The sequence below is a fragment of the Lutra lutra genome, chromosome 9, assembly GCF_902655055.1.
Source record: "Lutra lutra chromosome 9, mLutLut1.2, whole genome shotgun sequence".
NCBI classification, from domain to species: Eukaryota; Metazoa; Chordata; class Mammalia; order Carnivora; family Mustelidae; genus Lutra; species Lutra lutra.
This window is the reverse complement of record NC_062286.1, coordinates 39929975-39942766: the sequence shown is the minus strand read 5'-3', so window position 1 is coordinate 39942766 and position 12792 is coordinate 39929975.

Here is a 12792-nt window from a genome sequence, read left to right as displayed (position 1 = left end):
AAGAAGGCAAAAATCCATATGATCATCTCAAATATACAAAAAGTAATTTAATAAAATCAACATAGATTTGTGTTTAATTGTATAATTGAGTGGCATTCATAGATCTCTGTAACTAGCAACATTATCTCTTTCCAAAAGATTTCATCACCCCAAACAGAAACTCTGTACCCTTTAAGAAATAACCCTCTTCTCCCTTACCTCTAGCACTTGGTAGCCTCCAGTCCATTTCTATCTATGAATTTGTATATTTTAGATATTTCTTATAAATGGAATCTTAATATCTATGCTTTTGTGTGTAACTTATTTTACTCAGCTTAATGCATCAAGATGCATCCGTATTGTGACATGTTACCAGACTTCATACTATGGTATGGCTGAGTCATCCACTGCATAACGTATTTTGTTAATCCGTTCACTTGATGATGGATACTTGCGTTGTTTCCACCTTTTGACTATTGTGAATAATGCTGCTATGAACACTTACGTACAAGTATCTGAGTCCCTGTTCTCAATCCTTTGGAAAATATAACCTGAGAGTGGATATCTGAGTCAGTGGTAATTATATATTCACCTGATTGAGGTGCCCCCATAGTGTTTTCCACAGTGGCAGTACCATTATACATTCCCACCATGTTGGTCCAGTTTTTTAAATCACCAACACATGCTATTTTCCATTTTCTCAAAGTGTAGCCATATTCATAGGTGTAAAATGTCCTCTCGTTGTTTGATTGCTTCTTCCTAATGATGTTGAGTATATTTTTGTGTGCATATTGGCTACTTGAATATCTTCTTTGGAAAAATGTCTACTTAAGTCTTTGCACATTTTTTAACTGGGTTGTCTTTTTGTGGCTGTGGGTTCTTTATGTGTTTTAGATATTAAACCATTAATAGTTAAGACATGCCATTTGCATATATTTTCTCCCATTCTGTGAGTTGTCTTTTCACTCTCTTCCTAGTGTCCTTTGATGCAAAGAGAAGGACTTAACCTATTTTTTACTCCTTTGGCTGTGCTTTTGGTGCTATATTTAGGAAAAATTGCTGAATTCAGTCATAAGATTTGCTCTTATGTTTTCTTCTAGGAATTTTCTAGTTTAACTCTTAAATTTAGGTTTGAACTATTTTGAGTAATGTAAGGTTTGAAGTTCACTATTTTGAATATGGATATTTCCGTTTCCTAGCACCATTTGTTGAAGAGATTGTTCTTTCCCCATTGAGTGGTCTTGACACCCCTTCAGAAAACAGTTGATCATAGATATGAGGGTTCTATTAAGCTTCCAATATCTTCTATTAGACTATATAGCTATCCTTATGACAGTGGTGCACTGTTTTTATTCTTGTAGCTTTGTAGTAAGCATTAAAATAAAGAATCATAAGTCTTAACTCTGTTCTATAATTTTTTTTTTTTTTAAATCAGGGTTCCTTTAAATTCCACATGAATCTTGAGTTAGGTCTTTCCATCTCTCAAAACTAAAACCCATCTGAGTTTTGAAAGAGATTACACTGAAACTACATATATTGGTTTGAGTAGTACTATCTTAACAATGTTAAGACTTCCAGTCATCAATATGAGATGTCTTTCAATTTACTGGTGTCGTCTTTTCCCTCCCAGCTTTATGAGACATAATTGTCATATTGTGTAAGTTTAAGATGTGCGAGGTGTTCATCTGATACATTTACATATTCCTAAGCAATTATCTAGTGGTGTCTTTAATTTCTTTCAGCACTGTTTTCTAGTTTTCAGTGTACAAATTTCATGCTTCCTTGGTTAAATTTATTCCTATGTATTTTATTCTGTTTGATATTACTGAAAATAGAATTGTTTTTGGATCATTCCTTGATAGTATATAGATATGCAACTGGTTTTTCTTTCTACCAGTTTTTGCATGATTTTTTATCCTGCAACTTTGCTGAATTTATCAGTTCTGACAGAGTGTATGTATAACAGTTTTCTACATGTAAGACCATATGAACAAAAATAATTTCACATCTTCCTTTTCAGTCTGGGTACCTTAACTTTCTTTTTCTTACCTATTTGCTCTTGCCAGAACTTCCAGGGGATAAATTTTATTCCCAGTGGGAATAAAAGCACTTCAAAGCAGGCATCCTTGTCTTGTGATTTTTTTTTTTTTTGCTTCCCTGCTTATGCTTATATATTCAAATAAATCCACACAACTCTCCCCTTGCTCTTTTCCCTGTATTTTTTGTGACACACTTTCTTTTTTCAGATAATTAGGAAAGTTGTTGCCATGGAGGATTAACTCTGGATTCCATTTTGCACTTAACTTTGTAATCCCACAGGTTTTTTTTTTTTTTTTTATCTCCCAGACTTTTAGTTTCTCATCTTACCATCTTGATTTTCGGTGTCTGATTAAACTACAATTTCTTTCTCTTTCTGTAGGACCTGAGGCTGAGAAATTCTTTTTTTTTTTTCTCTCCATAGGAAAAACCAAGTTTGATCACTTAACAAGTGTGCTATGTATGGAAGATGCAAGAGGAGTAATCTAGCTCATATACTAAGTGTGCTGAGTGAAATCAATAGCAAAGTTTTTTTTTTAAAGTCCCTCATCACTTGTTTTATTTATTTTTCCATTTGTTCCTTTTACTTTTGGTGTCAGATAAAAAAAAAAAATCCTCGCCAAGACTTATGCCAAGAGGCTTATGACCTGTGATCATCTTCTAAACATTTTATGGCTTCTGGTCTTATGTTCAAATCTTTAATCCATTTTGAGTTAATTTTTGGGTATGGTGTAAGATAGTGGTCCAGTTTGATTCTTTTGCCTATGGCTGTCCAGTTTTCATGACACCATATATTATATACTTATTCATTTTTCATCCTTTTAATCATTTGTTTTTTTTATTGGTTTTTTTTTGTTGTTGTTGTTGTTTGTTTTGTTTTGTTTTTTAATGTAAGCTCTATTCCCAGCTTGGGGGTTGAGCTCTCACAACCCCAAGATCAAGAGTCACATGCTCTACCAACTGAGCCAGCCAGGCATCCCATCTTAAAATCTATTTCGGTCTGATAAGAATATAGACACCCCATAGTGTACATTTGAGTACTATTCATATGGTTTATCTTTTTGCCACTTTTGGCCTTTTTTTTTTTTTTTAACATTTGTACTGTTTTAGCCACTGAGTTTTTTGCTTTTATTCCACTATATTTAACATACAATGTTGTATTCATTTCAGGTGTATAGTATAGTGACCCAACAATTCCATCCATCACCCAGTGCTCATCATAAGTATACTCCTTAGTCCCCATCACCTGTTTTACCCATCCTGGTAACCATCAGTTCTCTATAGCTAAGAGTCTATTTCTTGGCTTGTCTCTTTTTTTTCCTTTCATTTTTTTGTTTCATAAATTCCACATGTGAATGAAATCATATGGTATTTGTCTTCCTCTCACTGACTTATTTTGCTTAGCATTATACCCTTTAGGCTCCGTCCATATCATTGCAAATGGCAAGATTTTATTCCTTTTAATGGCTGAATAATATTCCTTTTTGTGTGTGTGTATGTGTTCATCAATAAGATGAATGGATAAAAGATATGCCACTTGGGCTGCTTCCATTATTTGATATTATAAATAATGCTGCTATAATCATGGAGGCATGTTATCTTTTTGAATTAGTGTTTTTGTGTTTTTGGATAAATACCCAGTGGTGCAATTACTGGATCATATGGTAGTCCTATTTTTATTTAACTTTCTGAGGAACCTCCATACTGTTTCATGGAGTGGATGCACCAGTTTGCGTTCCCACCAACCGTGCACGAGGGTTTCTTTTTCTCCACATCCTCACCAACACTTGTTTTTTGTGTTTTTGATTTTAGCCATTCTGCCAGGTGTGAGTGATAACTCATAGTTTCGATTGCATTTCTCTGATGAGTGATATTGAGCATCTTTTCAGGTGTCTGTTAACCATCATCTGGATATCTTCTGTGGAGAAATTTCTGTTCATGTCTTCCCATTTTTTATTTGGATTATTTGTTTTGTAGGTGTTGAGTTGTATAAGCTCTTCAAGTATTTTGGATACTTTGATTTGTTATTTGCAAATATTTCTCCCATTCAGTAGTTTGCCTTTTTTGTTGTTTCCTTCATAAAGCAGACACTTTGTTTATGTGCAGGAGGTTATTATTTTTATGTAATTCCAATAGTTTATTTTTTTTACTTTTATTTCCCTTGCCTTAGGACATTTATCTAAAAAAATGTTGCTATGTCCTATGTCAGAGATATTACTCTCTGTTCTCTCTTCTAGGATTTTTATGGTTTCATGTTACGACTTTAATCCATTTTGAGTTTATTTTTGTGTATGATGAAAGAGAGTGGTCTGATTTCATTGTTTTGCATTTAGCTGTCCAGTTTCCCCAACACCATTTGTTGAAGAGACTTTTTCCCATTTGATATTCTTTCCTGCTTTGTTAAAGATTAATTGACCATGTAATTATGAGTTTATTTCTGGGTTTTCTATTCAGTTCCATTGATCTCTGTGTGTGTTTTTATGTCAGTACCATCCTGTTTGGATTACTGCAGCTTTGTAATATGTAACTTGAAGTCGGAATTGTGATACCTCCAGCTCTGCTTTTCTTTTTCAAAACTGCTTTGGCTATTTGGGGTCTTTTGTTGTTCCATATAATTTTAGTATTTTTTTTCCTAGTTCTAGGTCTGTGAAAAATGCTGTTGGTATTTTGATAGGGATTGCGTTAAAGCTGTAGGTTGCTTCTGGTAGTATAGATATTTTAACAATATTTGTTCTTCCAACCTGTGAGCATTGAATATCTTTCCATTTCTTTGTGTCATTTAGCTTCTTTCATCAATGGTTTATAGTTTTCAGAGTTCAGGTATTTCACCTCTTTGGTTAGGTTTACTCCTAGGTATCTTACTATTTTTGGTGCAACTGTAAATGGGCTTGTTTTCTTAATTTCTTTCAGCTTCATTGTTACAGAAATGCAACATTTCTTTTTTTTTAAGATTTTATATATTTATTTGACAGGCAACTAGAGAGGGAACACAAGCAGGGGAAGTGGAAGAGGGAGAAGCAGGTTTCCTGGTGAGCAGGGAACTCGATGCGGGGCTCGATCCCAGAATGCTGGGATCATGACCTGAGCCAAAGGCAGATGCTTAATGACTGAGCCACCCAGGCACCCCTCTGTATGTTGATTGTATTATCAGTTCTATTTCTGTGTGTGGAAATTTTTAGGGTTTTCGATATATGTCATCTACAAATAGTGAAAGTTTTACTTCTTCCTTACCAATTTTGATGCCTTTTCTTTTTGTTCTCTAATTGCTGTGGCTAGGACTTCAAGCACTATATTGAGTAAAAGTGGTGAGAGTAGAGATCTTTGACTTGTTCTGGACCTTGGGGTGAAAACCCTCAGTTTTTCCCTGCTGAGTATGATGTTTGATGTGGGTTTTTCATATGCAGACTTTATTACATTGAGGTATGTTCTAAACCTACTTTAGTTGAAGGCTTTGTCATCAATGGATGTTGTACTTTGACACATGCATTTTCCTGCATTTATTGAGATGATCATTATGGTTTTTATCTTTTTTTTTTAAAGATTTTATTTGTTTGACAGAGAAATCACAAGTAGACAGAGAGGCAGGCAGAGAGAGGGGGGAAGCAGGATCCCTGCTAAGCAGAGATCCTGATGCAGGGCTCGATTCCAGGACCCTGAGATCATGACCTGCACTGAAGGCAGAGGCTTAACCCACTAAGCCACCCAGGCGCCCCTGGTTTTTATCTTCTTAATGATGTAATGTATCACATCGATTGATCTGCAAACATTGAACTATTCTTGCATCCTGGGAATAAATCCCACTTGATCGTGGTGTATTTTCATGGTGTATTTTTTTTTAATGTATTTGTTTTTGTTTGTTTTGCACTTATTGAGAATTTTTGCATCCATGTTCATCAGGGATATTGGCCTGTAGTTCTCCTTTTTTTTTTTGTGGTGTCTTTATCTGTTTTTCATATCAGGGTGATACTTGCCTCTGAATGAATTTGGAAATGTTCCTTCTTCTGTTTTCTGGAATAGTTTGAGTAGAATAGGTATTAACTTTTCTTTAAACGTTTGGTAGAATTCACCTGTGAAGCTGTCTAGTCCTACTTGGCCTTTTGTTTGTGGAGTTTTTTTTTATTACTGATTCAATTTCATTACTGATAATAGGTCTGTTCAAATTTTCTTTCTTCCTGTTTCAGGTGGAGAAGTTACAGGTTTGTAGGAATTTGTCCATTTCTTCAAGGTTGTCTGATTTTTTGGCATATAGTTTTTTATAATATTCTCTTACAACTGTTTGTATTTCTGTAGTGTTGGTTGTTTCTCCTCTTTCATTGGTGATTTTGTTCATTTGAGTCCTCTCTTTCTCTCTCTCAATGAGTCTGGCTAGAGGTTTGTCATTTTGTTGATCTTTTCAAAGAACCAGCTTCTGGTTTTATTGATCTTTTGTTTGTTGTTGTTGTTTGTTTCTGTATCACTTATTTCTGCTCAAATGTTTGTTATTCTCTTCTTTCTGCTGGTTTTGGGTGTTGTTTGCTCTTTTTCTAGGTCCTTTGGGTGTAAGGTTAGGTTATTTGAGCTTTTTCCGGTTCTTCTTATTAGGCCTATATTGCTATAAACTTCCATCTTACAATCAGTTTTACTGCATCCCAAAGGTTTTGGACCATTGTGTTTTCATTTTTGTGTCCCCGTAGTTTTTGATCTCTTTGATTTCTTGATTAACCCATTCATTGTTTAGTAGCATGTTAGTTAAACTCCATGTATTTGTGCTCTTTCCAGATTTTTTGGGGGGGTTGATTTCTAATTTCATATCATTGTGGTCAGAAAAGATGCATCATATGACTTTGATCTTTTTCAGTTTGTTGAGGCTCATTTTGTGGCCTAATAGGTGATCTGTTCTGGAGACTATTCTATGTACACTTGAAAAGAATGTGTAATCTTTTTTTTTTAGGGTAGAAATGCTCAGAATATATGGGTTAGTTCCATCTGGTCCAGTGTTTCATTCAAAGCCAGTTTCCATTTTGTTTGGATGATCTATCCATTGGTGTAAGTGGGGTGTTAAAGTCCCATACTATTATTGTATTACTATTGATTAGGTCCTTTGTTATTAACTGTTTTATGTATTTGGGTGCTCCCATGTTGGGTGCCTATATATATTTACAATTGTTACATCTTTTTGTTGGATTGTCCCCTTTAGTATTATATAGTGTCCTTTAGTCTCTTATTACAGGCTTTGTTGACATTTGTTTTGTCTGATAGAACACACTCTGAAATCAGTATAAAAGACTTCACTCCTATTGTGCAGGCTATCACGTCTACATTGCTTCTTGTCAGACCGTTCTCTTTCACTGGACTGGGACCCCTGGCTGTTACTCTCCCAGCTTGCCCAGGGCTGAGTTGGCTGACTTTTTTAAAGTTCATGGCTCTGGGGTGCCTGGCTGGCTCTGTGGGTTGGAGCCCCTGCCTTCGGCTCAGGTCATGATCCCAGGGTTCTAGGATCGAGCCCCGCATCGGACTCTCTGCTCAGCGGGGAGCCTGCTTCCTGCTCTATCTCTGCCTGCTTCTCTGCCTACTTGTGATCTCTGTCAAATAAATAAAATCTTTAAAAAAAAAAAAATAAAGTTCATGGCTCTAAGTCACACTGGTAGTACCAACTCACAGAACTCAGCCTCTCTGGTTTTCAAGGCCAGACATTATGGGGATTCATTTTCCCTGTGTGGGCTCCTTGGCACTTTCTCCTCTCTGTTAACCACAGCTTGCTCCCTGCTGTGGGAAGCTCCCAACCACCATTTTCTGCTCTTCCTAACCTTTCTGATGGGGCTTCTTTCCTAAAAACCTTTAGTTGTGGAGTTTGTTCTGCTGATCTTCAAATCACACTCTGGTTTATTGACTTGGAAGTGAATGATAATATAATTGTAAGTGTGGGACAGTGAGGGCTTAGAGGTGTCCTACTCGAACATCTTCCTTGGCACCCTCTCCATTTTTTACTTTTGAGCTTTTGTATTTGTATCTAAAATGAGTCAGCATATAGATGTTTTTTACCTGTTCTCCCAATCTCCCTTTTAATTGGAGAATTTCACCCATTTATATTTAATTACTCATAAAGGACTTATCCTGTTTAGCTGTTTTCTGTATATGTAGTTCAATTCCTTTTTTTCGTACTTATCTAAATCTTGTACTGTTCCATTTTTATTCCCTTGTTCTGTACTAGGTATATTCTTCGTAATTATTTTTGAGATTATATAACAATCTAATTTGAATAATACCAATTACATTTAAGTAGTATCCAAAAACTCCCACTTTTATATATCTCTGCCCCTCTTTATATTGTTATTGTCACAGCTTACATCTGTATACATTGTATGCTCATTAACATGGATTTATAATTATTTTGTATGTATTTGGCTTGAATTTATAAAAAAATTTACAAATTTTGTTTCTCAATGAAGTTGTCTTTATGATGTTTTTTATTCATTTGGCTTTAAGTTATTGTCTATTGTCGTCTTTTTCATTTCAGCCTGAAGAACTCCTGTTATTAGGGAATACCTTAATTTATCCTTAATTCTGGAAGGATAATTTTGCTGGGTATAGAATTCATTTACAGTTTTTTTCTTTCAGAACCTTGAATAGGTCATCTCAGTGCCTCTGACTTCCATGGTTTCTGATGAAAAATTAGGTAATCTTACTGAGGATCCCCTTGTACATGAGGAGTTGATTCTCTTCTGCTTTCATTATTCATTGTCTCTACTGTTCTACAACTTGACTATGTGTCTTAGTGTGGATCCCTTAATTCTGTTTGGAATTTGTTGAGATTTCTTGGATGTGTAGATTCATATATTTCAGATCTGAAATGTTTTTAGCCATTATTTCTTTAAATACTGTTTCTGTTCATTAGTCTCTTTCTTAGAACTCCCATAATGCATATGTTGGTGAGCTTGAGGGTCTCACAAGTCCTTCAGGCTGTTCACTTTTCTTTTTCCTTCTCAAACTGGATTTCAGCTGTTCTATCATCAGGTTCTCCAGTTCTTTCTTCTGCCGACTCAAATCTGCTGTTGAACACCTCTAATGTATTTCTGCATTTTAATTTTTGTACTCTTCAGGTCCAGAATTTCATGTGGTTTCCTTTTAAATAACGTCTTAATTCATTGTCTTACTGTTTTTTTTTGTTTTTTTGTTTTTTTTGTTTTTTTTTAACCTTTGGAGTATATTTAAGGCAGTTGGTTTAAAGTTTTTGTCTAGGAAGTGCAATGTCTGGGCTTGAGGATGGTTTCTATTAATTTAATTTTTTCTTTTGAAGGGGCCATACTTTCCATTTTCTTTGTATGCTTTGTGATTTTTATTATTGAAAACTGGACATCTGAATATTCCAGAATTCCGGAAATCACGGTCTCCCCCTTCCCCAGGGTTTGTATTTCTTAGCTGAAGGCTTTACTGTGGTCAGTCAGTATTTTGACAGAGATCTTTTTGAACACCAGGACCTTAAAAAACAAAGACACCTGTCCCAGTCTTTATGGACTGGCCCTGTGCTTGGACATGCTTAACAGCCAGATTATTGACAGTTCTCAGCCTTCAGTTCCTGTTTGCACCAAGCCTATAGATCAGCCAGTGGTGAAAGTTTGGGGTCTTCTCAGATCTTTACTGCTATTTCCTGTGCTGGACATGCATGTTGCTTTCTACATGCTTTTGAATGTCCTAATATCCCAAAGAAATGCTCTCCTTGGCTTTTCCTCCTAGGTTTTAAGCAAGCTATTTTATGTCTCAACTGTAACATGTTGCCCCAGGTGAAGGTTTCACTTTTTAAAAATTGTTTCCTTAACATGTTTTCAAGCAGTGCTTGCTGCTTTTCCTGAGTAAGTTACAAGATAGGCAAACCAGAGATGAGCACCTTGTTTTAGCCCTTCATGATGGCCCACAGGTTTCAGACAAACAGGTAATTTGTGACTTAAGTATATATACTCTTTCACTGGAACTAGGGACCAGAGTCCTATAGTGAGAAAGTGAGCTCCTATCTTTAAGACTCTCCCAAGCCAAGCTGGGAGAGGGATTTGGCAAGGGCAAGTAAAATGCCACAAGGCTTTCATACTGTTTTTAAGTTGTTTTTTTCTTAATACAGTGTTCACTTGGTTGAGGTAAACTCTTGCGTTCCAGTTCTGACAACGCTGGTTCCCAAAGTTTCTGGTACTTCTTAAAATGTTCCTCTGGATGAATGGGTATACAAAGCTATCTACACCATTTTGCTGCTGTTACTCTATATTTTTTTAAAACTATAATTAATACATGAAGAGAAATTCATTAGCTTAAAAAGTTATTTTCCTATTGTGGTTTAGCTCTGCACTTCTGAAAAGGTTTCATTGGCTAAAGAAATGTTTCTTACATCTCAAAAAAACCTGTTTTGAATAAATTTGGGAAAAGCATATGAAAGGCTCTGAAAAGTTGTATAGAAACCTGCTTTTTATTTATTTGAACCCAAAATTTCCCATTTATTTCGTATAAGAGCCTTTCCTATTGATAATCAGCATTTGAAGAACATCTGTGTCACTACAGTAGGACAAGAAAAGTCCTAGTTCTTCAGCTAGGGGTTGGGTGGCAGGAAGAGGTCAGAGGCAGGCATGGCTACTACTATTTAGGAATAAATATGAATCATAACCCCTTCTTTTAAGAAGTTCTGAGACCGGGATGCCTGGGTGGCTCAGTTGGTTAAGCGGCTGCCTTCGGCTCAGGTTGTGATCCCAGCGTCCTGGGATCAAGTCCCACATCGGGCTCCTTGCTCAGCGGGGAGCCTGCTTCTCCCTCTGCCTCTGCCTACTACTCTGTCTGCCTGTGCTCACTCTGACAAATAAAATTTAAAAAAAAAAAAAAAAAAGTTCTGAGACAGACAAGGAAATATATGACAAGGAGGCCTAAAGTCATGTGAGCTATACAAGTGGTAAGTGCTCAGGAAGGCATGGCAATATGGGGAGAGTGGAGAGGGATGAGGAAAGGGAGGTTACAACCCGTCTAGAGGGAAATGGTAGGTGATCACCACAAGCTGATTATTTTTAGATGCTATATTTCCAAATAAAACAAATGGGTTGGTGGTATGAGATACTATTCTGAGTACTCTTGACATTATTGTTTTTTTAGGGCACCAAGTAGATTCAGTCTGTAGTTGGGGCGGAGAGGGTGCTAGCTGGTGCTGGCCCTATGTTGAGAGGCTGGGGATAGAGGAGAACTTTAGTGCAGGTATTTACACCATTATTTCCTTTCCAAGACTGTGGACCTTCCAGGGCCAGGGCAGTATCTTACTCTCCTTGTTTCCAACGATGCCCAAAAGAATATGGAGGGAAAATGGACTATATGACATGGTAATAAGCCAACAATGCTCTTTCCTTAACCTGAAAGCAGGAATGGAGAAACAGGACTTCTTCAAACAATGAAAACAAACCAACCCTACATTTAGATCATTTTATTTGAATGGTTGGAAGAGTGACTATAAATATTCTGTCCATCCATCCACCTGAATAAATTTTGATTATCCACATGAGACAAAAATGTTCAGGGATTATGAGCATCCCTTAATTCCATTATCATTCTGTGAATAAACTAGCCAGATAAATGGAATTGTGAAACTATATCCTGTCAATATGTCTGTTCATCTCAGGTTGATTTATAGATTCAAAGCAATCCCATTCGAAATCACAGCAAGTTAGTTTGTGGATACTGACAAGTGCATTCTAAAATTTATACGAAGAGGCAAAAGACCCAGAATAGCCAACACAATACTGAAGAACAAGGTTGAGGGACTGATGCTATCTGACTTCAAGACTTACTATAAAGGTACAGCAATTAAGACAGGGTGGTATTGGTGAAAGGAGGCAGACACATCAATGGAACAGAACTGAGCCTGAAACAGGCCCACATAAGTACAGTCAACTGATCTTTTGATCTTTGAAAAAGGAGTAAGGACAATACAATGCAGCAAAGATGGTCTTTGCAGCAAAAATGGTCTTTTCAGCAAATCATGCTGGAACTGGACATCCCACATGCAAAAAAAAAAAAAATATACACACAGACCTTACACACTTCACAAGAATTAAATCAAAATGGGTCAAAACCTAAATGTAAAACACAAAATTCCCCGAAGAGAACATAGAAGAAAATCTAGGTGACCATGGGTATGACCGTGACTTAAGATCTACCACCAAAGGCATGATCATGAAAGAAATCATTGGAAAGCTGGACTTCATTTAAATTTGAAACTGCTCTGTGAAAGACAGTATGGAGTGAGAAGACAAGCCACAGGTGGGAGAAAATATTCATAATAAAAGACACATGTGAGAAAGGAGTGTTAAAGTATAAAAAGAACTCTTCAAACTCAACAATAAGGAAATGAACCACTCAATTAAAAACGGGCAAAAGGCCTAAACACCTCACCAGAAAAGATACACAGATGACAAAAAAAAAGCATATGAAAAAATGTTCCAGCATAATTTGCATAGGGAATTGCAAATTAAAACAACAGTGAGATACTACTACACACCTGTTAGAATGGTCAAAATCCAAAACAGTGATAACAACAACTACTCCTGAGGATGTGAGGATTAGAAACTAAGTCATGGCTGGTGGGAAAGCAAAACGGTACAGACACTTTGGAAGCCAGTTTGGCAGTTTCTTAGAAAAGCAGTCAGTCTTACCAGTGATCCAGCACCTGTGCTCCTTGGTATTTACCCAAATGAGCTGAAAAGCAGCAGCAACAGCAGAGAAAAGCGATTAGAGAATGAGAGAATCCTGCTCTCACAGCTGTCTGTTCTGGGTCCA